Genomic DNA, 24,622 nt, shown 5'->3' on the forward strand with positions numbered 1-24,622 from the left:
TCCAAGATGTCTTTTTTATTTTTAATATGTGGAAGTCTGCCATAGTATCTTCATGTACTCTGTGCCATTTTTCAGTCCTCGATGATGATAAGAACTATGCAGGTCTCATTACTCACTGTGTAATACACATAGTATTTGTGGTATTCCTAGCATGTCTTAATTATTTTGTATCAACTTACTGTCATCTACCTACCAAAGCACTTAAGGGCCTGCATGATATAAAAACCAGTAGACACTATTAACTAGTGTTAGTATTGGACCTATGTAAAACAAAAACTACAACAAAAAATTATTTTGTGCTGTGCAAAGATAGTTTTGAATAGCCAAGCAAATCCTTTTCTTTATAATCACTTGTCTTAGACACAAGAAATGAGATATATTTTTCAGTCTGGACACAAGTACTTAGTTGTTGAAGAGAAAAATGGAAGGAATTTACTCATTATTTGTACTATAAAGAGACAAATGGGAAATATATGAATCACATTTCTGCACTGATAGAAACTGCTATAGGACCTGGTTTGTCTTGTTAAAGAAACCTCTCAAGTTTATGTTGATCTCAAAGGTGCCTAGTTCCATATTTGATGTCAGTAAGTCTACTGGCATTTTACAAGCAAAGATGATCCCTACCAATTTCAGATAATGTGCTTAAATCTATGTTCCCAAAGAAAGTCTTGTTTTTTAATAGTAGTAATCCTTTAATTGACTGGGTGTGGAAACACCACAGGGCCTTTTCTGTGTTCCCTGGCAAGAGGCTTTCTGTGTATAATCTGTTGCAGATGTTTAAAAAAACCACCTCAATGATATATATAAAGTTCATTGTGTTTTTAATCTCTTTCTTTGAAAATTTGTAAAGCCATAATGTTCAATACATTTACTGACACAAATAATGATACAGTGATACTTTATGAAATGAGTATAGTAAGTATTTGAATAAATCAAAAAACTTAAAACAGAAGCTAGCATAAAGTGGTATCTGTTTGGAGAAACAGTGCTTTAGAACTGTATGTAAAGAAAATATAAATTTGAAAAGGGGTATAGGAGATAATGATATAGGCTTCTTTGTTTTTATTTACATTCACCACCTAAGAAAAAGTTTAGCTAAAGAGTAAAGCTGCAGTGTTTTTGTCTTTATGACAATAATATCCAGTCCTTTCACTGGGCTCTGAACTCGTTTCAGGTGTCCTGCAAGCAAATGTGACACATTAGTAAAATGAAAACATTTATTAATAATATTGTCGGTTATGTAATATTTTTGAGCACCTTAGAATTAAAATAGCGTAGGCATAACCAGCAACATTTTTTTGACGCACATCAGGTTGAACCAACAGATTGGTAAAGTTTTCCTAGCTATTAAGAGTTGGAAACTTCATATTCACTTAGGAAATCTTACTCAGTATCTGCCAAGTGTGTGGTCATATTACAGTACATAAAAATGCACTAAATTGTATGTTGAGAATAAAGTACACCAAATACCTTTAGAACTTTTTTGCAATATAAGATATGTACATATAGTGAAAGTATTCTTTCTTCGTACTCCTGGAATTTTAAAGCTCATTTTATGTGACAATTGTTTACTTCAACTGGCATAGCAGGTTTGTTGTAGGATAGACTAGAGCTAATTTTAAAAGTGAAAGTGAGTACTTTAAACACAGAAAAGATTATTGGTAAAATAAAGCAATCTTTTAAAAAGACAAGCTACCATCATAATTTTGACTGTAGTTACTTTTGTAACTAAATTCCTGTATTGAATTGTAAAAAAGTAAAAATACTGGTTTCTCTTTCTTTCTGTTGGTCTTTTCAAATAAATTTTACATAAATAGGATATGGTAATTTCTGTAAATGTAAAGCAAGAAAAAGTATATATGTTCAAAAGCATCAAACTTTTGAAGCTGCTTACTTCTCTCCTTTTTCACTCACTTAGGTCTTTTTTCTTCCTAGCCTCAAAATTCTATGTAGTCATTTAATTTTTTGTTTGTCCCATTTTGAAGACTATTTGTTCATTTCCAAAGCAAGTAACAAATCAGAAAGTATAGCTTAAAATCAAACTTACTGTAGATTGCTGGCTGAGTTAAAGTCATTAAAACCACAGAATACCTTTTAAAAACTGTAATCTTTAACACAAAGAGTAATTTCTTCACAGTTATCTGTTGTGGTATTCAAAGATCTTTTTGTCAAATACTATATGTAATATAGAGAGAGATTTTATGGAATTAGAGATTAATTCGTTGTTTAACATTCCCTGTTTCAATGCACTTCTGCCAAGACATTTTAAGAGAGGAGAGAATACAATTTCATTTTCAGTTTTATATGCTATACTGTTGTCAGTAGGCAAGGCTTTTATACAGTAATAAATATGTGAAAGATGTACCTATTTCAGAAGTCATTGTTTCTATACGAATATACTGGATTTAGAGGTCTGATCTGGGAAAAAGATAAATTCTAATCATGCCAAAGAACAAGCAGGAAAATCCCTATGTGATTCTTTACACACAGTAATTCATTTAATTTCAAACAACTTTATTTCCTAACTATCACTGAAGTTGGTGTTAGCAAAGATTAACAGCTTAGAACGTGATGGAAGAAAAGATAAAATACAATTTATTGCACTATACCAGTATTCAGTGTTATAGTAAGCATGCAAAAGACATTGAGGGCTGTCTAGAATAGCACTCTGCTTCCAAAACAACTAAAAACTTTGACATGCAGTATGTTGAATCCTGCTTGCAGCTGTAGTAATGACTTTCTAATTCCTCTGAAAATGATTAAAGATACCACTAAACAAATTTCTCATGAAAAAAATGCCTAATTACAGTTTTATTAAAGCTAGCACTGCAAGTTCCCTGGTGACATCCAATAACATAACTGACAATGACTAGGAGTTCCATGCTATATTCTTTCCTGTTACATTTTTGAGAAGTTTGGTCACCTTGGAACATGAATGATGTAGAATTTAAGCAGAAGACTGGGATTATTATCATTTTTTTTTTTGCTGCTTAGTGAACGTAAAATCTGTGGACGCCCTTATTCTGCTTCCTGAGCAGTAGAATGGTAATAATAACATTCTGGAATTATTTTTACAGTTGAAGTTTTTAAGAAGCTTTAAAGATGAAGCACAAAAAATTATTCATTGGATTGAAAACTAATCTGTGAGTAAAAAAGAGGAGTAAGACATGCCTGAGGGAGAACATGTTTGTGTCAGGGGTACACGATACAAACTGCTCTTTATGTACAGAGGTGGGGCATTGTTCTTGATGGTATTACAGAGAAGATCCAGGACTTACAACAGTGTTGTGGTTTAACCCGGCTGGCAGCTAAACACCACACAGCCGTTCGCTCACCCTCCCCCCTCCCTCTCTGGGATGGGGGAGAGAAACGGGAAAGTGAAGCCGGTGAGTTGAGATAAAGACAGTTTATTAAGACAGGAATATAATAATAACAATAATAATAATAATAGTGATAATGATAATAGTATTAATAATAATAATGTGTAAGAAAACAAGTGATGCACAATGCAATTGCTCACCACCCGCTGACCGATGCCCAGCCTATCCCCGAGCAGCCGGCCCCCCACCCCGGCTAGCCACCCCTATATATTGTTTAGCATGACGTCAGATGGTATGGAATACCCCTTTGGCCAGTTTGGGTCAGCTGTCCTGGGTCTGTCCCCTCCCAGCTCCTGCCGCACCCCCAGCCTGCTCGCTGGCAGGACAGAGCGAGAAGCCGAAAAGTCCTTGGCCTGGTGTAAACACTGCTCTGCAACAATTAAAACATCAGCATGTTATCAGCGCTCTTCTCATCCTAATCCAAAACATAGCACCCTACCAGCTACTATGAGGGAAAATTAACTCTGTCCTAACTGGAACCAGGACAGATATCCACCCCTTATTCCATTACCATTTATGTCATGCTCAGGTTACACTCTTTCCAATACATTCTAATTAATCACCATTTTCATCTATGATATATAGCAATTATGGTAGTGATGACATACAGTATTATATAATAATTAACATACTACAATTCAACTCATGGGCTATTCTCACCCAGTATCAAATCCCCTTGAGGTACCACCGGACTTCCCCATTCTTTTGCATTACCCACGAAGTGCATCCAGGTCCCTGAGCAAAAGCAATTCCACGAATGGGTTTGCCTTTTCCTGCGGCAGGAGTAGCCCAGACTGTTTTACCCAGCGTGTTTCTTACGTGCACTACAGGAACTTTATCCCCTTCTACAGTGCGTAACAGGTTTGATTGGGCAGGTCCAGCTCGGTTGGCAGATCCCCTGGTATTGACTAACCAGGTGGCCTTTGCCAAATGTGTATCCCAATTTTTGAATGTCCCAGCACCCATTGCTTTCAGTGTAGTCTTCAACAGTCCATTGTATCGTTCAACTTTTCCAGAGGCTGGTGCGTGATAGGGGATGTGATACACCCACTCAATACCATGTTCTTTGGCCCAAGTGTCTATAAGGTTGTTTCGGAAATGAGTCCCATTGTCTGACTCAATTCTCTCTGGGGTGCCATGTCGCCGTAGGACTTGCTTTTCAAGGCCCAGGATAGTGTTCCGGGAGGTGGCATGGGGCACAGGATATGTTTCCAGCCATCCGGTGGTTGCTTCCACCATTGTAAGTACGTGGCGCTTGCCATTGCGGGTTTGAGGGAGTGTGATGTAATCAATCTGCCAGGCCTCTCCATATTTATATTTCAGCCATCGTCCTCCATACTAAAGAGGTTTTGACCGTTTGGCTTGCTTGATTGCAGCACATGTTTCACAGTCATGAATAACCTGTGCTATAGTGTCCATGGTCAGGTCCACCCCTCGATCACGAGCCCATCTGTATGTTGCATCTCTACCTTGATGGCCTGAGGTGTCATGGGCCCATCGGGCTATAAATAATTCACCTTTATGTTGCCAGTCCAGGTCCACCTGAGCCACTTCAATCTTAGAAGCCTGATCCACCTGCTGGTTGTTTTGATGTTCTTCAGTAGCCCGATTCTTGGGCACATGAGCATCTACATGGCGTACCTTTACAACCAGGTTCTCTACCCAGGCAGCAATATCTTGCCACAATGCCGCAGCCCAGATGGGCTTGCCCCTACGCTGCCAGTTGTTCTGCTTCCATTGCTGTAACCACCCCCATAGGGCATTTGCTACCATCCATGAATCAGTATAGAGATAGAGAACTGGCCACTTTTCTCGTTCAGCAATATCTAAAGCCAGCTGAATGGCTTTTACTTCTGCAAACTGACTCGATTCACCTTCTCCCTCAGCAGCTTCTGCAACTCGTCGTGTAGGACTCCATACAGCAGCTTTCCATCTCCGATGCTTTCCCACAATACGACAGGACCCGTCAGTGAACAAGGCATATTTCTTCTCATTTTCCGGTAGTTTGTTGTACAGTGGGGCTTCTTCAGCACGAACCACCTCCTCCTCTGATGATATCCCAAAGTATTTGCCTTCTGGCCAGTCCATAATCACCTCCAAGATTCCTGGGCGACTGGGGTTTCCTATTCGAGCCCGCTGAGTAATCAGTGCAACCCACTTGCCCCATGTAGCATCAGTTGCATGATGTGTAGAGGGGACCCTTCCTTTGAACATCCAGCCTAGTACCGGCAGTCGGGGTGCCAGGAGGAGCTGCGCTTCAGTACCGACCACTTCCGAAGCAGATCGAACTCCTTCATATGCTGCCAATATCTCCTTTTCAGTTGGAGTATAGCGGGCTTCAGATCCTCTGTATCCCCGACTCCAAAACCCCAGGGGTCGACCTCGAGTTTCCCCAGGTTCTTTCTGCCAGAGGCTCCAGGTGGGACCATTCTCCCCGGCTGCGGTGTAGAGCACATTCTTTACATCTGGTCCTGTTCGGACTGGCCCGAGGGCTACTGCATGAACTATTTCCTGCTTAATTTGTTCAAAGGCTTGTCGTTGCTCAGGGCCCCATTCAAAAGCATTCTTCTTACGGGTTACTTGGTAGAGCGGGTTTACAATCAGACTGTAATTTGGAATATGCATTCTCCAAAACCCCACGACACCTAGGAAAGTTTGTGTTTCTTTTTTGCTAGTTGGTGGAGACATAGCTGTTATTTTGTTGATCACATCCATTGGGATTTGACGACGTCCATCTTGCCATTTTATTCCTAAAAACTGGATCTCTCGTGCAGGTCCTTTAACTTTATTCTGTTTTATGGCAAAACCGGCCTTCAGAAGGATTTGGACTATTTTCTTCCCTTTCTCGAAAACCTCTTCTGCAGTGTCACCCCACACAATGATGTCATCGATGTACTGCAGGTGTTCAGGAGCTTCCCCCTGCTCCAGCGCAGACTGGATCAGTCCATGGCAAATGGTAGGGCTGTGTTTCCACCCCTGGGGCAGCCGATTCCAAGTATATTGGACTCCCCTCCAAGTGAAAGCAAACTGTGGCCTGCACTGTGCTGCTAGAGGGATGGAGAAAAATGCATTAGCGATATCAATTGTGGCATACCACTTGGCTGCCTTTGATTCCAGTTCATACTGGAGTTCTAGCATGTCCGGCACTGCAGCACTCAGTGGTGGCGTGACTTCGTTCAGGCCACGATAGTCCACTGTTAGTCTCCACTCACCATTAGACTTTCGCACTGGCCATATGGAACTATTAAAAGGTGAATGAGTCTTGCTGATCACTCCTTGGCTCTCCAGTTGACGAATTAGCTTATGGATGGGACTCAGGGAGTCTCGGTTGGTGCGATATTGCCGCCGGTGCACAGTTGTGGTAGCGATCGGCACTTGCTGTTCTTCAACCCTCAGCAACCCCACAACAGAAGGGTCCTCTGAGAGACCAGGCAAGGTAGACAACTGTTTAATGTCCTCTGTCTCCAAAGCAGCTATGCCAAAAGCCCAGCGGAACCCTTTTGGGTCCTTGAAATATCCTCTTCTAAGATAGTCTATGCCAAGGATGCACGGAGCATCTGGGCCAGTCACAATACGGTGCTTTTGCCACTCATTACAGGTTAGACTCACTTCAGCCTCCAATACAGTTAACTGCTGGGATCCCCCCGTCACACCATAAATACAGATGGGCTCTGGCCCTTTATAGCTTGATGGCATTAGAGTACATTGTGCACCGGTGTCTACCAAAGCCTTATACTTCTGTGCGTCTGACGTGCCAGGCCATCGAATCCACACAGTCCAATAAACTCGATTGTCCCTTTCCTCCCCCTGGCTGGAGGCAGGGCCCCTCTAGTCCTGGTCAGAATCTTCATTTCTGTGTTTAAAGGACTGCCTGCTGGAAGTTGGAGCAGCAAACTTTTCAGAGAACTCCTTTTTCCCACTTGTTTTCCTTTGCAATTCACGTACCCGTGCCTCTAGGGTCGCAGTAGATTTTCCATCCCATTTTCTCATGTCCTCTCCATGGTCACGTAGGTAAAACCACAGGGTGGCGCGGTGTGTGTGCCCACCATATTGTCTTCCTTGCATAGATGAACGTTTACCCCTAATAGCTGAGACACTGGTTTGTACAGGTGGGGAGGAAAATAATCTCTCTTCAAGTTGGTGGATCTTTTCAGAAAGTTTCTCCAAAGTATTCTCTTTTAGCTGGTGGACACTGGTTCGTTCAGGTGGAGGGGAAGATAAATTCTCTTTAAGTTGGTGGACCTCTTCAGAGAGTTTCTCCACAGCTGAGACACAGGCCTGTAGGGAAGAGGAGAGATTTCCTTCATACTGCCGGAGTATTTTAGTCACTTCATTCACTGTGGGATTCTCCTCCGCTTTCCAGGTTAGTATTGCCAATGAGCTGGCATATGATGATGGTGCACTCTGTACAAACTTCCGCCACATAGGTGGTGTACACCGGACTGCATCTGGATCTGCGGATGTTTGTGCGTCGTCTAGGGCCTTATAAATTACTTCCCGTACGGCCAATTCCCTCAGGTACTGAATTCCCTTCTCCATGGTGGTCCATTTGCTTGGTAGACATACAAGTTCTTCCTTGAAGGGATACCTTTCCTGCACAGCTGACAGGAGACGCCTCCAGAGACTGCGAGATCGTGCTCCATCTCCAATTGCTTTGTCAATGCATGCGTTCCTAGCAAGGGATCCCAGCCGCCTGGCTTCCTTGCCCTCTAATTCCACATAATTGGCTCCCATGTCCCAGCACCGGAGCAGCCAGGTGACAAGCTGCTCGCCTATACAGTGACCAAAATCTTTTCGCACATCTCGTAGCTCACGCTGGTATAGAGTCCGGGTAGTTACTGTTGATTTTTTGACATCCTCATCCTCATCTTCAGTCTCCTGCACCTTTGGTGGCTGGTGTAGAGTCCGGGTAGTTACTGTTGATTTTTCGACATCCTCATCTTCAGTCTCCTGCACCTTTGATGGCCCAGCCTCGTCTTCACTATGCCCAGTCTTAGCAGAAGACTGTCTGCGTTCTAAACGACCTGAGCCTCTATACCATTTTTTCACCTTGTCTACAGGGGCAACTTGCACTGCTACAGCTCGTTTCTCTGACCCAGACACAGGGTCTGCCACAGGGGTTGGAATACCCTCTGCGGGGTCAACTTGCACTGCTACAGCTCGTTTCTCTGACCCAGCCACAGGAGTGGGAGCAGCTGCAGGAGCTGGAGTGGCTGCGGGAGCTGGAGCTGGAGCGGCTGCAGGAGCTGGAGCTGGAGCAGCTGCAGGGGCTGGAGCGGCTGCAGGAGCTGGAGCGGCTGCAGGAGCTGGAACTGGAGCGGCTGCAGGAGCTGGAGCGGCTGCAGGAGCTGGAGCTGGAGTAGCTGCAGGAGCTGGAGCGGCTGCAGGAGCTGGAACTGGAGCGGCTGCAGGAGCTGGAGCTGGAGTGGCTGCAGGAGCTGGAGCGGCTGCAGGAGCTGGAACTGGAGCGGCTGCAGGAGCTGGAGCTGGAGCGGCTGCAGGAGCTGGAACTGGAGCGGCTGCAGGAGCTGGAACTGGAGCGGCTGCAGGAGCTGGAGCTGGAGTGGCTGCAGGAGCTGGAGCTGGAGCGGCTGCAGGAGCTGGAACTGGAGCGGCTGCAGGAGCTGGAGCGGCTGCAGGAGCTGGAGCGGCTGCAGGAGCTGGAGCTGGAGCGGCTGCAGGAGCTGGAGCTGGAGCGGCTGCAGGAGCTGGAGCGGCTGCAGGAGCTGGAGCGGCTGCAGGAGCTGGAGCTGGAGCGGCTGCAGGAGCTGGAGCTGGAGCGGCTGCAGGAGCTGGAGCTGGAGTAGCTGCAGGAGCTGGAGCGGCTGCAGGAGCTGGAACTGGAGTGGCTGCAGGAGCTGGAGCTGGAGTGGCTGCAGGAGCTGGAGCGGCTGCAGGAGCTAGGTTGCTAGTAGCATCAATTGCAGCTCGATAGGCACAAGCCAGACCCCAGCACGCTACAGTGATTTGTGTCACTTTGGAACTGCCAGAGTCATGACACCTTTTTTTCAAGCATTCTGCCAGCTTTTTAGGATTTTGCAGTTGTTCAGGGGTGAATGTCCAAAACACTGGAGGTGACCACTGCTCTAGAAACCTGCCCATATCCTCCCACACTCCCTGCCACTCGCAACTATCCCTCCTCAAGACAGATCTCCGGATGAGATTCCTAAGTAGTTGTTTAACCCTCAACAAAACCTGAAGCGCATTCAGGAGACATAACAACAAGAGCAGGCTGGTCTGAGTATCCCAAGGATATTCAACATCTCGGAGAGCCACCGTAACTAGCTCGGGGGATAAGAGGGTGGTGGTGAAGGAAAAAGGGAGAGTGAACAGGGAGGGAAACATGTCTTCCCCTGTCCCCTTCACAGATTGGCTCCCTAACGAAAACAGGCAATAGGTGTAATTGCTAATAGTTTCCGAGATATGGGTTCCAAAGTATAGAGTCGACGTCAGTGCTGAGTACAAATACCAGGTTAGAGTCGTGACCAGATATTTCATCATTTCATAAGCCATTGTTACACCGCACAGTACCATAATAATCTTAAACCAGGGCCTGGAAAGGATAAACAGTGCAACAGGGAGCACATACAGAAAGTAACGCACCATAAAACTCAATTTGGAATACAGGTATGGCAGACTGGAGATTAAGGCAGTCAACATCGTGACTAGCAACTATTAAGCAGGTCCAATACTTATACCAATTTTAGTTTAACACACTCTGGTCAAATCTGTCGATATCTCAACCCTTCGTGCCCCACGTTGAGTGCCAAAAGGGCTGTTGTGGTTTAACCCGGCTGGCAGCTAAACACCACACAGCCGTTCGCTCACCCTCCCCCCTCCCTCTCTGGGATGGGGGAGAGAAACGGGAAAGTGAAGCCGGTGAGTTGAGATAAAGACAGTTTATTAAGACAGGAATATAATAATAACAATAATAATAATAATAGTGATAATGATAATAGTATTAATAATAATAATGTGTAAGAAAACAAGTGATGCACAATGCAATTGCGCACCACCTGCTGACCGATGCCCAGCCTATTCCCGAGCAGCCGGCCCCCCACCCCAGCCAGCCACCCCTATATATTGTTTAGCATGACGTCAGATGGTATGGAATACCCCTTTGGCCAGTTTGGGTCAGCTGTCCTGGGTCTGTCCCCTCCCAGCTCCTGCCGCACCCCCAGCCTGCTCGCTGGCAGGACAGAGCGAGAAGCCGAAAAGTCCTTGGCCTGGTGTAAACACTGCTCTGCAACAATTAAAACATCAGCATGTTATCAGCGCTCTTCTCATCCTAATCCAAAACATAGCACCCTACCAGCTACTATGAGGGAAAATTAACTCTGTCCTAACTGGAACCAGGACATTTTGTCAGGGGTACACGATACAAACTGCTCTTTATGTACAGAGGTGGGGCATTGTTCTTGATGGTATTACAGAGAAGATCCAGGACTTACAACAGTTACAAGTGGACTGATATGGCATTTAGGGCCAGAGGGAAATGAAATCCAGGGTAGTACTTGTATTTCGTTTTTATTTTTTTAGTGTCTGCCACAGAAGAAAAACAAAGTGGATCTTGAACTTTTGCCTCTTCTATTCCCCCGTCTTCTGTCTGTCTCATAGGGATTTATCTGAACTGAATATACAACTCTTGAGATTTTGGGCAGAGCATTTCCAAATTCCCAGGTCTTTCTTATAACCTGAGAGTGGTTGTTCATGAGTATGCTGTCCAGGTACTGACAGGCTTTAATTGCCCTAACCAGTGTGTACTATCTTTCTCTGTAATCTGCTGCAACCTCTTTTCCCTGTCCCAGGGGTTTATATGCCTGTGTTTGAAGTTAGCTCTGGTGTGGCATAGCTGTATAACCTCTCACCAGGCTGCTTGGAAACAGTTAAGTTGTGAGAAGGCTCTGGGAAGCCTCATCTGGGGCCTCCACCCTTACACCTTTACCACAGCCTCAGGAGCTGCATTTAAACCCAGGCCTTTGGCTTCCTGGCTTCATCCGGCACCTGCCTCATAACTACAATCTTGTCTGGCAGTCACTGGACCTGCTTTGCAATTCTTGTTTGAGCAGTGGGGTCTGTGTCCCTTGTTGGAGAGGTTGCTGCCCTGCCTGCCACGCTATCATTTTCAACTCCCAGCTTGCCTTCCCTTATGGAGCAAAGACAACTGGAAGTGTTCTAAGATCGTCAGCCACTGTTTATTTTGGAGCTGAGAAAATACTAGAAATATTTCTGAGTGCTTAAACTACCTTGTTCAGTTAGGTAGGATACTAGTTTGACTATCGTTCTATACTCTGCTTTGGTAGGGTAATAAAACTCAAAATACTATACTTATTTCTGATTGTGGAGGAAGAGACAGTCATCTCCTGCATAAACAAACAGACAAATATACAAATAATTACATCTGCCTGGATGCTTCTGTAATTTAAGTTGAAGACAATCTGAAATACAGATAGACGTAGAAATGAATAAAGTCAAAATTATTTTCTATCAGAAGTTATAAAGAAAAAAATAATTCGATGTGCATCAAGAGCAGCCATTCTATGCTGCCTTAGTGCAACGATTTCAGAAGTCTAGGCAAACGGGGACCTTCTAGTTTTGATTTCTCATTCCTACCAAGTGTGTTGTTTTTTTCCATATAAATCAGCATTTTAATTAAATTGTTAAGGTAAATCTGTCTTATATAAGCATAGCTGACGTAATAGAGATGCATATCTTACGCATGTATTTTCAGATTAATCATAAATTTATTTTCTGAAAGTTGGAATTCTACGTGTTGAAACATGAACTTTTGAGTGCCGGAAAAATGAATTTTTGAACTATGCTGCTGTTTGTAGCTGTTAGAGAAGCGAAGTTGCAATGTAGACAAATGCTTGTTTATGAAGGTACTACATACTGCTTTGAAAAAATGCCTGTATGCATTTCAAATTGTGAGATATTTCTGTGCTTGGTACTATGGTTCTACTTAAAAATACTTAGTTCCTTTGGTCATGTTTTATTATTAAACACTGAAAACTGTAAGAACTAGCTATACTAATAGTAAAATTAATTTTCTTTTACCAGATGTTTGACTTTGCTCTGTGTAATCTTAAAACGGAACAATGTGGTAGCATAGATTCACTTCACAAGATACACCAGATGTACAGCAGAGTCTAGTTTAGCTATTGTATTGACGTTTCTCAGTCTCAGGAAAAGAGAATGCCTATGCTTAACATAAGAAGGCTGTATCTTATTTCACCTCTCTAAACAAAGCATTATTTGTCCTCTTTCCATTTTTTTTTGCTTTAGTTTTGATTTTTCTCGTTAATGATTCAAACTCCACTTTGACATTTGGTCAGTCAAAAAAGAGAATCTCCTTTTTCATTTTTCACAGAAGTTTCTCTTCACCTCTAGTTTAGTGAAGCCTCGCTTCTCTAGAGTCTCAATAACTGTCCTTACTCCCATCAGCACTGCGTATCTTCCCTCTTTTTACCACCTCCATGCTCTCAGTATGTGATGGTGGTTGTGTTTTTTTTTTTTTTTCTGTTGCTCAGCCCCTTCTGCTGACTCGGTCTAATGCTTTCAGGGTTATCTCTTGTGTCTGTGACTTCTTGACTTACTGCTCTGCTAGGCCTTCAGCTCTAGGTTTCTTCCCAGCTTCCTGTCCGGGTAAGGCTCCCACTTCACATGAATACACAGCTTTGTGCCAACCTCTGTGTTCCTTTATCATCTATTTGCCACATTTCACTCCTACCCCTGGCTTGAGTCACAAAACTACATTGTCTTTCTCACACTGTAGATAGGCATGGTCAAGGGATATCATCTTCTTTTCTGCCTGTGGTTTTATTCTGCTCCCCAACAAACAGCTCACAGAGATCAGTCAGGTATGGAAGCAGAAAACTGAGTGAAAAAAATCAGTTTTCTGCTTCCATACCTGACTGATCTCTCTCCTGCCTGGCCTCTCCTGTTCCCTTCGTTCCATCTTAACTCTTCATCTGTCTCTATTTCCATCTGTCTTCCTATCATTAGGCACGTATTCTTGCTACTAGTTACTTGTCCATTGCCAACCAGTCTCCCTTATTTCTTACAGTTCTAAATAATTTCTGACCATATACAACTGCCCTTTTTCTTTCCTCCTTTTGTTGATCATGTTGACTTCAATTACTGAGTTGAAGGGTCAGACATTTGAAACCAGTGTGAAACATCATTTTTGGTTAGCATATTGTTCATGGAACATGTATGACCTGGATTGTGTTCTCTTTCAGTCAATGGTAAATTATCTGCTGCTGTGCATAGGAGCAATTGTATACGTTGTATCACCTGGGTGCATGTACTTTATCATGCACTGTTCAGCTGTGAGACTTCCTTTGTGTTAAACATAGACAAGCGAGACTTGGTTTGCAGTCCTAGATCTTGAGAAACACGCATCTGCACAGATGTTTTATAACTTTTAACTGTTCTATCATTTATATTCTGTAAATGTTTTCCAAGATGTGAATCCATCACCTTAAAGATATTAATAGATTACATAATAGGTATTGCTGTGCATTCTTGACATTCTGAAAAGGCATGTATAACCAGTAAAACTGCTACATGTTGCTCTAAATGTTAAGGCAAAATTTATAATTCTGACTGTAAGTTTACATTAAGTTTGAAATACTTCAGAAGTGGCAGCAAGTGAAGCTGTTCTGTGAACACCTACAAAAACCCTCGATTTGATCCTGTGCTCTCAGGTTATAATTATCATCATGCATGCCATGGAATAAAAGCAGCAGATAGCTGATATGTTGTTGCTTATTGGCATGCATATACCTCTTGCAGTGCTTTTGTGACTCATGACCTTGTGCTAGGATAAGTTCCCATTGGACCATTCCTTTCCTTTTCATAAATGGGTGTTCATCCAGATTTTATTTTAGAAAATTGACTTTTTTAAAGGTCCTGTATCAATGTGGCATGTTGATTTCAGATCACAATTTTCAAGTGGAAGTACCTTATCTGCCAGCTCTGCAAACTTGTTCTGGTTACTTGCAGTTAAGTTGAGCAAGCTTCAGTTGTACAGCTACATCAGACGGAACGCAGGTACCATTTGCAGAAATTGCTTCACATTGCTTGCAGGGTTTGGATACTAATGAACAGTTCTGTTAATGATACATGAGACAAAGGAGCCATGTAAATGGATAAGATTAACTGCACGCACTGCAGAAGTTTATGATAGAAAAGTACAACTTTCATAGAAACACTTCTCTGACAACATTTCCATTTCTGTCTCATTAGTTTTATTATTATATTATATATTTATTATATATATATTATATATTTTATATATATTATATATACAACAAGTTTTCCATTTTAAATTATGCCTGACAGAGAATGAACAGGAGTAGGAAGAACCCTACAAAGGGAAAGAACAGGGGAAAGGCGGAGCAGGGATACAAGTATTCCCTAGCAGATGGGGTTTTGTACACATGACGTGAGTCAATACCAACAGGGGCCTTAATTCTCTTGAATCCCTCCACTACTGGTAATTCCATGCCTGAAGTGTGTGGGCAGCAGCATGTTAAGAAAACATTTCCTTTTGAAGAAAAGGAGAGAAAAATCTACTGTGTTTTACTCAGAGCCACATTAAAAGAAGGACAGTTTGTTTCCTCGTGACATTACTGGTCACTAAGAGCATTATGCTTAGCATATGCTAAATCATTTGTTTTCTGTGTGTCGTGGCTCCAGAGCATGGGAAATAATATTAAGACTGATATTACAGTCTTAACATATGAGGTAGGTTTCTGATTACTAGCTGAAGTGGCCCAATTTCTACTAGCCTGAAGCATCAATTCATGGTCTGAAAATACTTAGGAAAACCAGGATCACAGCTAATTTTTCTCACAGGTTTGTAATATGTGTAGCTTTTTTGCTGGTATTTCATTAGATCAATGTATTTCGGGAGAAGCTTTTGTGCCTTATGTATGCTGTGCCATATGGGATCCCAGCTATTCTGATTTTAGAAAATGCACCAAAGTCTTGCATGTCAACAGACTCTGTATATAGTTGTAAACGGTATAACAGACACATCTCTCTTGTTTACCTATGCTCAGAAATTTAATATAACACTTCCCAAAACATTTCTGGACTGTTGGAGAATTATAATGCCCATTTGAAACATCAGTGATGTTTCAAATATGCCTCCTGTTTACATCACAACCAGTTAGAGAAGTATCCCTGTATGTCAGCCGTGCTTTTCTCCAAACAGGATAATCTGTTTTGTATCTGGTATTCTTATTAACACTGTAGGCAACAAACCTTGCAGATGGGGCAGGGAACAGGAATAGGACTGATGTTCTGATCCTTACTCTGATGGTGTTTTATGTAACCTTGGGAAAATGACTTAAGCTGTTTGGCCTACTGGCTTCTTATATTGTGAAATCAGAACCACTTTGTATTGTTTTGTCATTTTTTGGTGGGGAAAAAAAGCCACGTGTCTTTATTTAGAACATGCTGTGATGAAGAGCTACCATTGTTCTGAAATTATTAATGCTCTTGTAGAAAAATTCAACTGCATCTTTCAAACTTTAAAATAAAGTGAGCCCTGATTATGATAAGGGAAGAAATAAGGAAATCTTGATGATATTCTTTCTTTCTCTCTAGTTCCTATCATAATTAACAACATTTATGGTGATCCTCAGCCTGCTTTAATGGTCAGTATCACTGAGCTCTATAAACTGGCAGAGAGGGGGGAAAAAAAACCACCAGAGTCCAATAACCTTTTTAACAGTCCTTCTCAAACAGCAATGCTTTCCCACAGAAATTTGCAGAGAGCAGAGAATTACTTTAGACTAGTTAGTATTTACACTGCATTTCAAGGCTTTGAGATTTTTCACCTAGATGATATCTCTTCGTAGCTCATTAAGCTCTGGAACCAAAATGAAAGATTCCAAAGGAGTGTCTATGAAGAAAACACTTGTTTCTTGCTGTGGTGGTATGGTGCATTTAGTGCTGTGCGGTTATCTTGAATGATAACAAATTTGGCAGCAAGAAGAAAACATTTTTGTGGAGATAATGGAGTGTTGTGGTTTTTTTTTATTTTTTTATTTTTTTTTAGCATGAACTCATGTCACCCTTCTTTTTGTAGGTTATTGTCTGTTGATGAATTTTAAAGAAGCCCTTAAGGTAAAGAAGCCCTTAAGGATTTGGCACAGAATAAAAGCATTGTGCTAGTTTCTCAAATCAAAATATCCCTTCACCTTACTGCACACCCAACCCTGGTTTGTGTTGCTTGTTTTTCCTCTCAGCTGGACTGAAGAAGGAACTTGCATAAAGAAGAGTGAACTTGATATCATTAGTATCATTCTGAGTCACTTTTTTCCGACATTCTGATTTAATATATGACTCTCTCCACCTATTAAAGGTAACTAATATTTTGTAGTAATTGTTACAAGTTACATATAGCTTAAATGGCTATTCAGCACTGTAGTATCCCATCCAGACTGATTTTCAGAAGTAATTGCTTTGTCCTAGTGGAATTAGACATAACTAGGATGAGTAGGATGCAGGTTTGATGTAGCGGCTAGTTTCAGTCAAGCAGTGCTCTAGTTTTCTTGTAAATGTGACAATGTTCTGCCTCTTCTCTATGTAACATGTTTAATAAGTACATAATCTGTATCAAGAGCATATAGTTATTTGAAAATCAATATTTGATTTATATTATTAAATTTTAAGAGTTTTTTAAATCTGTTTTAACTCCTCATACAGCAAAGGCTTGCCCTTCCTGCAAGTACCTAAGGCCTGCCTAATTTGCTTTTCCACAGCTGGTAGCTTTACTGTCACTAATTACACTTATATTTTGTCAGGAAAACCTAGTATAAGAGGTATTCATAGAATCATAGAATATCCCGAGTTGGAGAGGACCCACAAGGATCATCTAGTCCAACTCTTGGCACTGCACAGGTCTGCCCAAAGATTCACTAGCCATTTAACAACCACTAAAAAAAATCACTAGCCATTTAACAACCATATTAACTGTAGTTTTGGCAGTGGTGTCAATACATTCTCATGTTTTTATCATATATTAAATCCTTGATAGCTAGCTCCTTTGATAGTTCTGGCATAGGGTATTATGTGATAGAGAGGGGTAAGAACACCTAGAGCAAGAGGGATGAGTGGAATTGCTGCTTTGGGCAGATACCTCTCACTGTATGTTCTAGCATTATTACCAAAGACTTTACTTGGGGTTTTTATTGCAGACAATCCAGTAACCAAACAGTTCAGTAACACTACTTCTACTTATCATTCTTTTCAATCATCCTATTCCATATCCCTCTGAGCTCTTACAATGCCCTGGCTCAAGTCAGGGAAAGCCCCCTGTCTAAGCTCTCACAGCTGAGGCTGCTAATTACAGCTGATTCTCAATACAAAGCAGGTGGGAAGCTACGGGAACCTTGGTGTCATGTCTTTCTATGCAGTGGCTGATTTCTGGTGTTAGGTGTTCTAGCGACACAGATATTTATTGGATTTTACAGAGCTCTTACTCTTTGGGTGAGGCCTGATTTTTTTCTGCTTTTTTATTTATTTAGTTGGTAAAGAATGCAGATAGAAAAGGCTTAAAGTGGTAGGATTTTACTTTTCATAAGCATGAGTTGATAACTAGACACTTTTGGTATCTTAAGTACATATATTCAACTCTTCAGGGTTGTTTAACATTCTAAGTTATTTCTGCCTGCCCTTGAAAAGATATGAAGGTATTGTAGGGGAGCTGAGGAGGAATTCTAGAGCTACCCGTAATGCTTGTGTTAGTGTATCTCACTTTGCTGTATTAAAGTAGCTTTCTAACTGCTATAGATTGTGGTAGCTTATGTACAAGCACAGACATGCTGTTCTTAACTGTTAATGGATCAGTAAGTCTCTTCAGGCCCACCTATACTAGACACTCTTAAGAATTATTACTCACACTGTTAAAATCTGTAATGGACTGGAAAATCAAATAGTTCATGGGACTTCATTCATAGCATGAAAGCCTAGTAGCTGATGTCTAACAGAGCTGTGATTGTTCAGGTGGATTTTCAAATAATTTCTGGGCTCTAGTGAGTTCAAAACAAGCTTTAAAAGCTGCTCTGCAGGAAATAGTAGTGCTAAAAAGCATATATGTGTTAACCAGTCCTGAGCTTGCTTCAGAGTTCTGCAGGATTTCATTAATGTGTAAAAGAAGTATTAATCTCTGGAGAAGTTACTTGTTTAGGTTGTTATACCTCTTCAGTTTCCTACGCATGCTAGGGTTCTTGATGATTCTATTTGCAGTGGTTGCTAGAATCTGGGGACCTCTTTGTGTTGGTGTTACAGCTTTGTTTCATAACCAATAGTCTTACTGCTAGACCTTGGAAGTAGCACGGTTTTCTGAATGGCTGACGTCTCCTTGTAGTACATCCACATAAGGTGCTCTACTCATTTTTTCACACCCTTTGGATTTAGAGGCCTACTTACAACTGGGAAGGTGTGAATTGCATGCTTACTTAATCTTGTTCAAATGTAGTGCAGGTGTTTTGATGGTGGGAAAACTGCAGTGATAGGCTCATGACTCGAGTCTAGGTTTTGTGATCTATAACTGGCATCTGTATTACTTCTTGAGCAATGTTTATGTCCCCAGGTTTGTTTCAAGCATGGTAAAATTTACCATTGGTCAAGTCTTGTATCAAACCTTATTGGAAGGATTTTGGGGGGAAAATCTCTCATAATGGAGAAGTTTACTGAAATACCAATACTATACTAATCCTCTTAGAACATGACAATTATTGCTTTGACATCATCTAGATGTTGAGTATGTTCGCAAAGGATTAGCATCCCTTCCCCTTCCTCCTCCTCCTCCTTGTAGGGAAGGAGTAAACAAAATTGCCATTAGCTATTGAGGAGGAAGAATAAAGTGGAATTCTGTCCTTCATCTTGCAGCAGCTGCTGGTAGCAGGGAGTGGGGAAAAAAATAAGGTAATGGGTCTGGGCTGGCTGCTGCTTCCCAGGAAAGCAGAGCTGTGAATTCAACAGGGGACACTCAATACTACCTTTATGCAGTCCTCCCATGTCACTTGAAACTGGAGAGGTCTGGAAAGTATTTCAAATGATAGGGTTTTAAAAACAAAACAAGACCTGAAAACCATTTTACTTGAAAATCTATCTGTAATGAATTGTGTTGTGTTGTTAACTCTGTTATTTTGTTTGAAGGGGCGATAAAGCCATAAGGCTTCCCCTGTACACACTTCTTATTGAAGAGGATTTAACGTGAAACTCAGTTTGTTTTACCCTTTGATAGCCTGAGTGATTTAAAAAAAAAAAAATCTTACAGAGGCACCACCATCTTTGATGCTTTGTTGGGAAGCCAAATCCCTCCAGGTGGCTTAGACATATGCTAGCACCTTGACTACGCCCTAGTTTGTATACTGTTTTAATAGTTACTAATTACCTATTCAATGTCATTACCATGTTTCTGTTTTGGCACAAAATTACAGAGCAAGTTACAACAGTCACACAGATCACTATGTATTCTGCCAGCAGTGGAATATAAGAATTGTTAGGGTGCTTGCAAAGTATGTTGAGAAGCTAGTGTGTGTACTTAGCTCTTAGAATTTATGTTTATTTTGGATTTTCTGCAGTCTTTCTCATTTTGTTCGTTGACTGGTACTGACAGCCTGTACAGCTACTACTTGTTAAATGCTAGAGAGCTGTTTTGGAGAAACAGCGTATTTCTTACAATTTGAGATCAGTCAGCAGACCAAATTAAATCTCCTTGGACATTCTTTTGAAATGTGTGGGGTGTTGTTGTTGTTGTTGTTTTTTTTTTGTTGTAGTTGTAGTACTAAAGTTGTAGTACTAAATACTATTATTCTAATATAAATTTATTAAGGCAAAAAGCCCCCACTGACTTATTGTTACAAAGCTTCCATGTAGTAATTTAAGTCTCCCTTTACTGTAAAGGAAATAATCTGTATCAAGAAAGAATACTATTTCTTTTCTCATCCTTGCTGACCTGCTCTGTAAATGATACCTATTTTGTAGTATGGGTTTTAAACCCTGTTAATTCCCTTACTTATATCCCTTTTCTGGAAAGTGTTTCCTAGTGAACGTCCTATAGAGGGAAATGGCTTCAGCAGGGCTAATTATTTTGGGCAGAGTACCATGTTAATGCAGACGCCTGTAGTTTTAGCGCTATCTTGTTTGACACTGCTTTGCAGGTAGGTATGTGCTGTGCTGCACAGGACAACCACATATGAAATGCATTTCAAGTTGAATAGGACTTCTGCTCTTTGTAATTGTACGTCTACAGTGAGAAGATTTCCTGGCATAACTAAGACGATTAGTGGTGTGATTTGTTCTGGGAGCACTGCTGTGCTGATAACAGACTGGTTTATTTTTATAATACGCAATAGTGGAAACACCAAGAGCATTTTGGCTGGCTTAGTTAAACAGGGAAAAAATTATAGTGAGGAATCAACCAACCCCCCTCTAGTAAGATCTTATCTATAGTGGAATACTTAATTTTTACATTTAAATTGCTGTTTGGTTTTCAGAGTTCACTTCCACATGAAAGGCACAATTAATAATTACCAAAGCTATTGTCTGGACTGTCTTTGCAGAAATCCTTGTGCTTGAATTTATGACATCACAGCCAACTCACATTTTGAAATGTAGCTTTTTGTGTCCATGTAATCTATTGACTCTTTAATCCCAATGTTCTTTTTGGTTTACAAATAATTCCTGGGAGAATAAGAGAAGTGCTCAGTGAACGGATTAAAGAATTGAGTACATCACCTCTAGAAGACAGTGTAGGTCCTGGATCACAGGATGTGAACAGAGGTCTTTTCCTTTACAGCTATCAGTGTTGACCAATGGGTTTCAGTCAACTCTGAGGCTGGAGGAAACTTTCCCATATGAAGACTTCTGTTATCCATTGTGTTGTTCATTTTTATAAACTTGTTACTCCTTATTTTTCTTTAGTGCTTTGTCTGAATTTTCAACAGCTAAAAGCTTGCAAAAATAGGAAGAACATTTTGCATTACTGTTGCTGTCAATATCTTGAAGGTATGTTTACACTGCAGTCTTTCGATTTGAGATAGAGCCAGCCAGAAGTTTGTGGGTTGTTTTTTTTTTTTGGTGGTGAGTGCAGATTAAAAGTCTGTTAGCTATTCTCACAAAGGCATTGCTTTTCACTTCCCCCATCAGTTTTGGACCTGTTTAATGAAGCTACCTTGTCAACTGTAGCAGTGCAATAATTACCCTTTGCAAGCAAGTGCAGGCCGTGCAGCTCTGGGAGGGGGTGAGTGGAGAACTTCAGTTGAATATTGTATTGCAAAATGTGTGGGAGACACAAGGGTGACTTAAACTGGCTTCTCTACCAGGAAGGAGACATGGAGCTGCACCTTTCAGAATTAATTGCCAGGGTAGTTTAATCCTGTGCCTTAATCATCACATTGCAGCCACTTATTTAAATTATTGTATCATCAGTTGTGATTCTGTGTTTATCACTGGTGCTTCTGGAAATGCAGCTCTTCTTTTTGTACAGGAGGGAAAAAAAATCAAAGCTCCTTCATGGTTCTTTCACAATGAATTGTGGGGAAAATTTGTCTCCTTGTGAGTTCATTGGGGAAATTATATGGGAGGTTAAGTAACAACAATGTTTAGCCTTAGGCTTACAGTCCTTTTAAATATGAAAGGAAGATTTTTTTTTTTTTAATTTTCTGGGTGAGAAAGAGCAGCAGCCAAATAGGAGCCTAGGGTAACTATGTAATGAAAGGCTGTCCTCAGGGGGTCAACGCTGACAGCAACATGGGGGATTCTGCTCTACTGGGCTTATTTTTGGACAGTGTCTTCTGATTTATGGACTGACATTCAGTATAGTGCTGAATCAGAATTGCTAAAGCGTTCTGAAATGGGAATATGTGAAATCCTACTTGCAGACCAAATAAAAGAGTACTGACAGTCCAAAAAAGTAAAAAAGTTGTCTTTTTTTCTGACTTCTCTTAGAATAAAATTGTCTGCTTGAATTTTAACATGAAATCTTTTATATTTTTATGGTTCAAGCAGTGTCAGTTTCTTAACTAAGTTAAAGCCATGCAGACTTTGTTAGAATGTTCCATGGCTTTAGTGGAAGTAGGAAGTGAGAAAGTACTTGAATCTGCTACGTTTGTTTTCCAGTTAAAGAAGCCGGCAAATGATGTTACAAATCTTCTGGAAGAATTGTGGTTTTAAAGACAAGGAAAGTTGGACTTAGAGCAACACAATATCTAGATAATATTGCTGAGAACATAATTATGATTGGTATTCTGTTGCATAACTGATAGGTAATATGAAAACCTCGAATAAATTATAATTGTAGGATGATACAACAAACAGCCCTGAAGTCTGACATATGCAAGATCAAAAAAGCTAAGTGAATTATAAGGCTTTCTGGTGATGTAAATATATGTGCATAGGTAATGGTCTTTAAAGAATAATCACAAGTGACTTCATACTAAGGCGTCTGGAATTTCTTTATTAAATAAAATCTGCTGGCTTTGTTTTACATCTATATTGAAGGAAAGTATTTTGGTTTAAAATGTTCCTTTCCAATAATATTGATTCATAAGCTATTATTTGCAATTTTTCCTTGTACATTTGGTTTTTATTTTGATAGTTGGAAGTTAGAAGTTCTCTCAGGTGAAACAATTTTCATTTAAAGTTGTTATACCTAAGTACTACTTAAGCAAAAAGTTGATATGCTTTCTGTCCGTATTTGTTTAAATGACATAATAGATTCTAGGATTTTTTTTTTTCTTTATGAAGGCACATGATAACTCAGAAGACCACAGGTCAGGGAACCAGTATTTGAGTTTCCAAGGCTGTATAATAGCTCTGAGGGAACTGTGGTCTTGTGTATTGTTAGTGGCTGTTGGTCAAAAAATGACTATTTGTGCCTACAAAGCTTCTGAAATACTCTGATAGAAGCATTATTATTATATTTAATCTATTTGCGACCCTAGATTTTAAGTGTAGTGTTTAGATAATAAAATTAATCTGCCTTTTAGTTCATGGTGGAAGATGAACTAAAGTGGCATACAAATATGAACTAGGTTCTATTATTGATGACGAATGAATGCAGAAACATCTATGCTGAATCTTGGTATAGAAAGCAGATCTTTTAATCCTTGTTGAACATGGACTGGCTAATTTGAGAGAATTTCTGCTGAGAAATTTTACGTAGGTGAATCGTTGAAGATTGCAATCTCACTTTCATTAGCTACTGCTAACGTATTATTTTCTTGAATGTGAAGCATATTAGGGCATGGCTCTATTATAGACAGTAGGTTTTAGGATAAGAATACAAATACCAGAAATTTCTTCTCTTGTGAACTTATTTTGTCCAAGCAAACTCTATCTGCTAGCATATTGAAGTGTCTCTTGGTAGTGTTTTTGTGAAACAATTAGTGACATGTCTGCTTCCTTACTTTTTGTTGTTCACTTCATGTTGTAAAATAGATATGAGTCCAAGATATGAAAAACTGGGCCAAACTGCCAAAGGTGCGATAGCATGCTGAGGTAGGCAGATAAAATACTTTTCTCCAGCGAAGCAAAGGAAGCTGAACTGACAGTGAAACTTCTTCAGTTTTTGGCCAAGCTGGAAAAATGCACAAGGTTATAAATGGAAGAAAATGCTTAGAAAGTGTTCTTATGGATATTGGTTTTTTTATTTATTTTTAAGGGAGTGTTATATCATTTACATGGTGATGTAAGTGCTACTACTCCTTTGTAGAAGCCTCTCCTAATACTGTTAAGAGAGTTGGATGTCCCACTGTACGCTTTAAGATGTTTAACTGGGATAGTTTTTGAAAGAAGGTAGTGACTATGGGAAGCAGAGTCCTGTTCCTGATCTTGGTTTGATTCTTTCATTGGCCGAATTTTGGCCAGCTGGATTGTAGCTATTGAGCGCACAGAAGCTGTTAACAGTAGTAGTGATCAAGTAATAATGCAGTTGCTCTGCAACTGTTTATGTCAGTTGCCCAACTTGCTGACACCTCTGCTACCCTATAGGTATTATTTTTTCAAAAAGGCTTGAAAAAAGTATTGTGTGTTCTGTATTGAACAAGAAGTTGGCTTCCATTGGATGTTGTTGAGACTTTTGTTATTCAGGAGGGATTTGAGTGTGACTGAAGAGAACCACAGTATCTTTTTTTAACTTACTACACTTGGTGGCTTTAATGCTGCTTTTTTGATTCAATTACTTGTACCGATTAGAAGGCAGAGATGGGAGA

At 40.7% G+C, this 24,622-nt stretch overlaps 1 long non-coding RNA gene across 12 annotated transcripts in view; it reads left to right on the forward strand.

Annotated features, from left to right (window-relative positions):
- The window catches only part of LOC106040874 (uncharacterized), a 157,017-nt gene that overhangs the window by 29,397 nt on the left and 102,998 nt on the right, over positions 1–24,622 (forward strand). For 3 of the 12 annotated variants that reach the window (XR_010831743.1, XR_010831736.1, XR_010831745.1), the window contains exon 6: positions 21,558–21,651. The exons of the other annotated variants lie outside the window; for them this stretch is intronic. This is a non-coding gene — a long non-coding RNA (uncharacterized lncRNA). The remainder of the gene's footprint in view (positions 1–21,557; positions 21,652–24,622) is intronic. 12 annotated transcript variants of the gene reach the window in all.

The sequence above is a fragment of the Anser cygnoides genome, chromosome 5 (genome assembly GCF_040182565.1).
Source record: "Anser cygnoides isolate HZ-2024a breed goose chromosome 5, Taihu_goose_T2T_genome, whole genome shotgun sequence".
NCBI classification, from domain to species: Eukaryota; Metazoa; Chordata; class Aves; order Anseriformes; family Anatidae; genus Anser; species Anser cygnoides.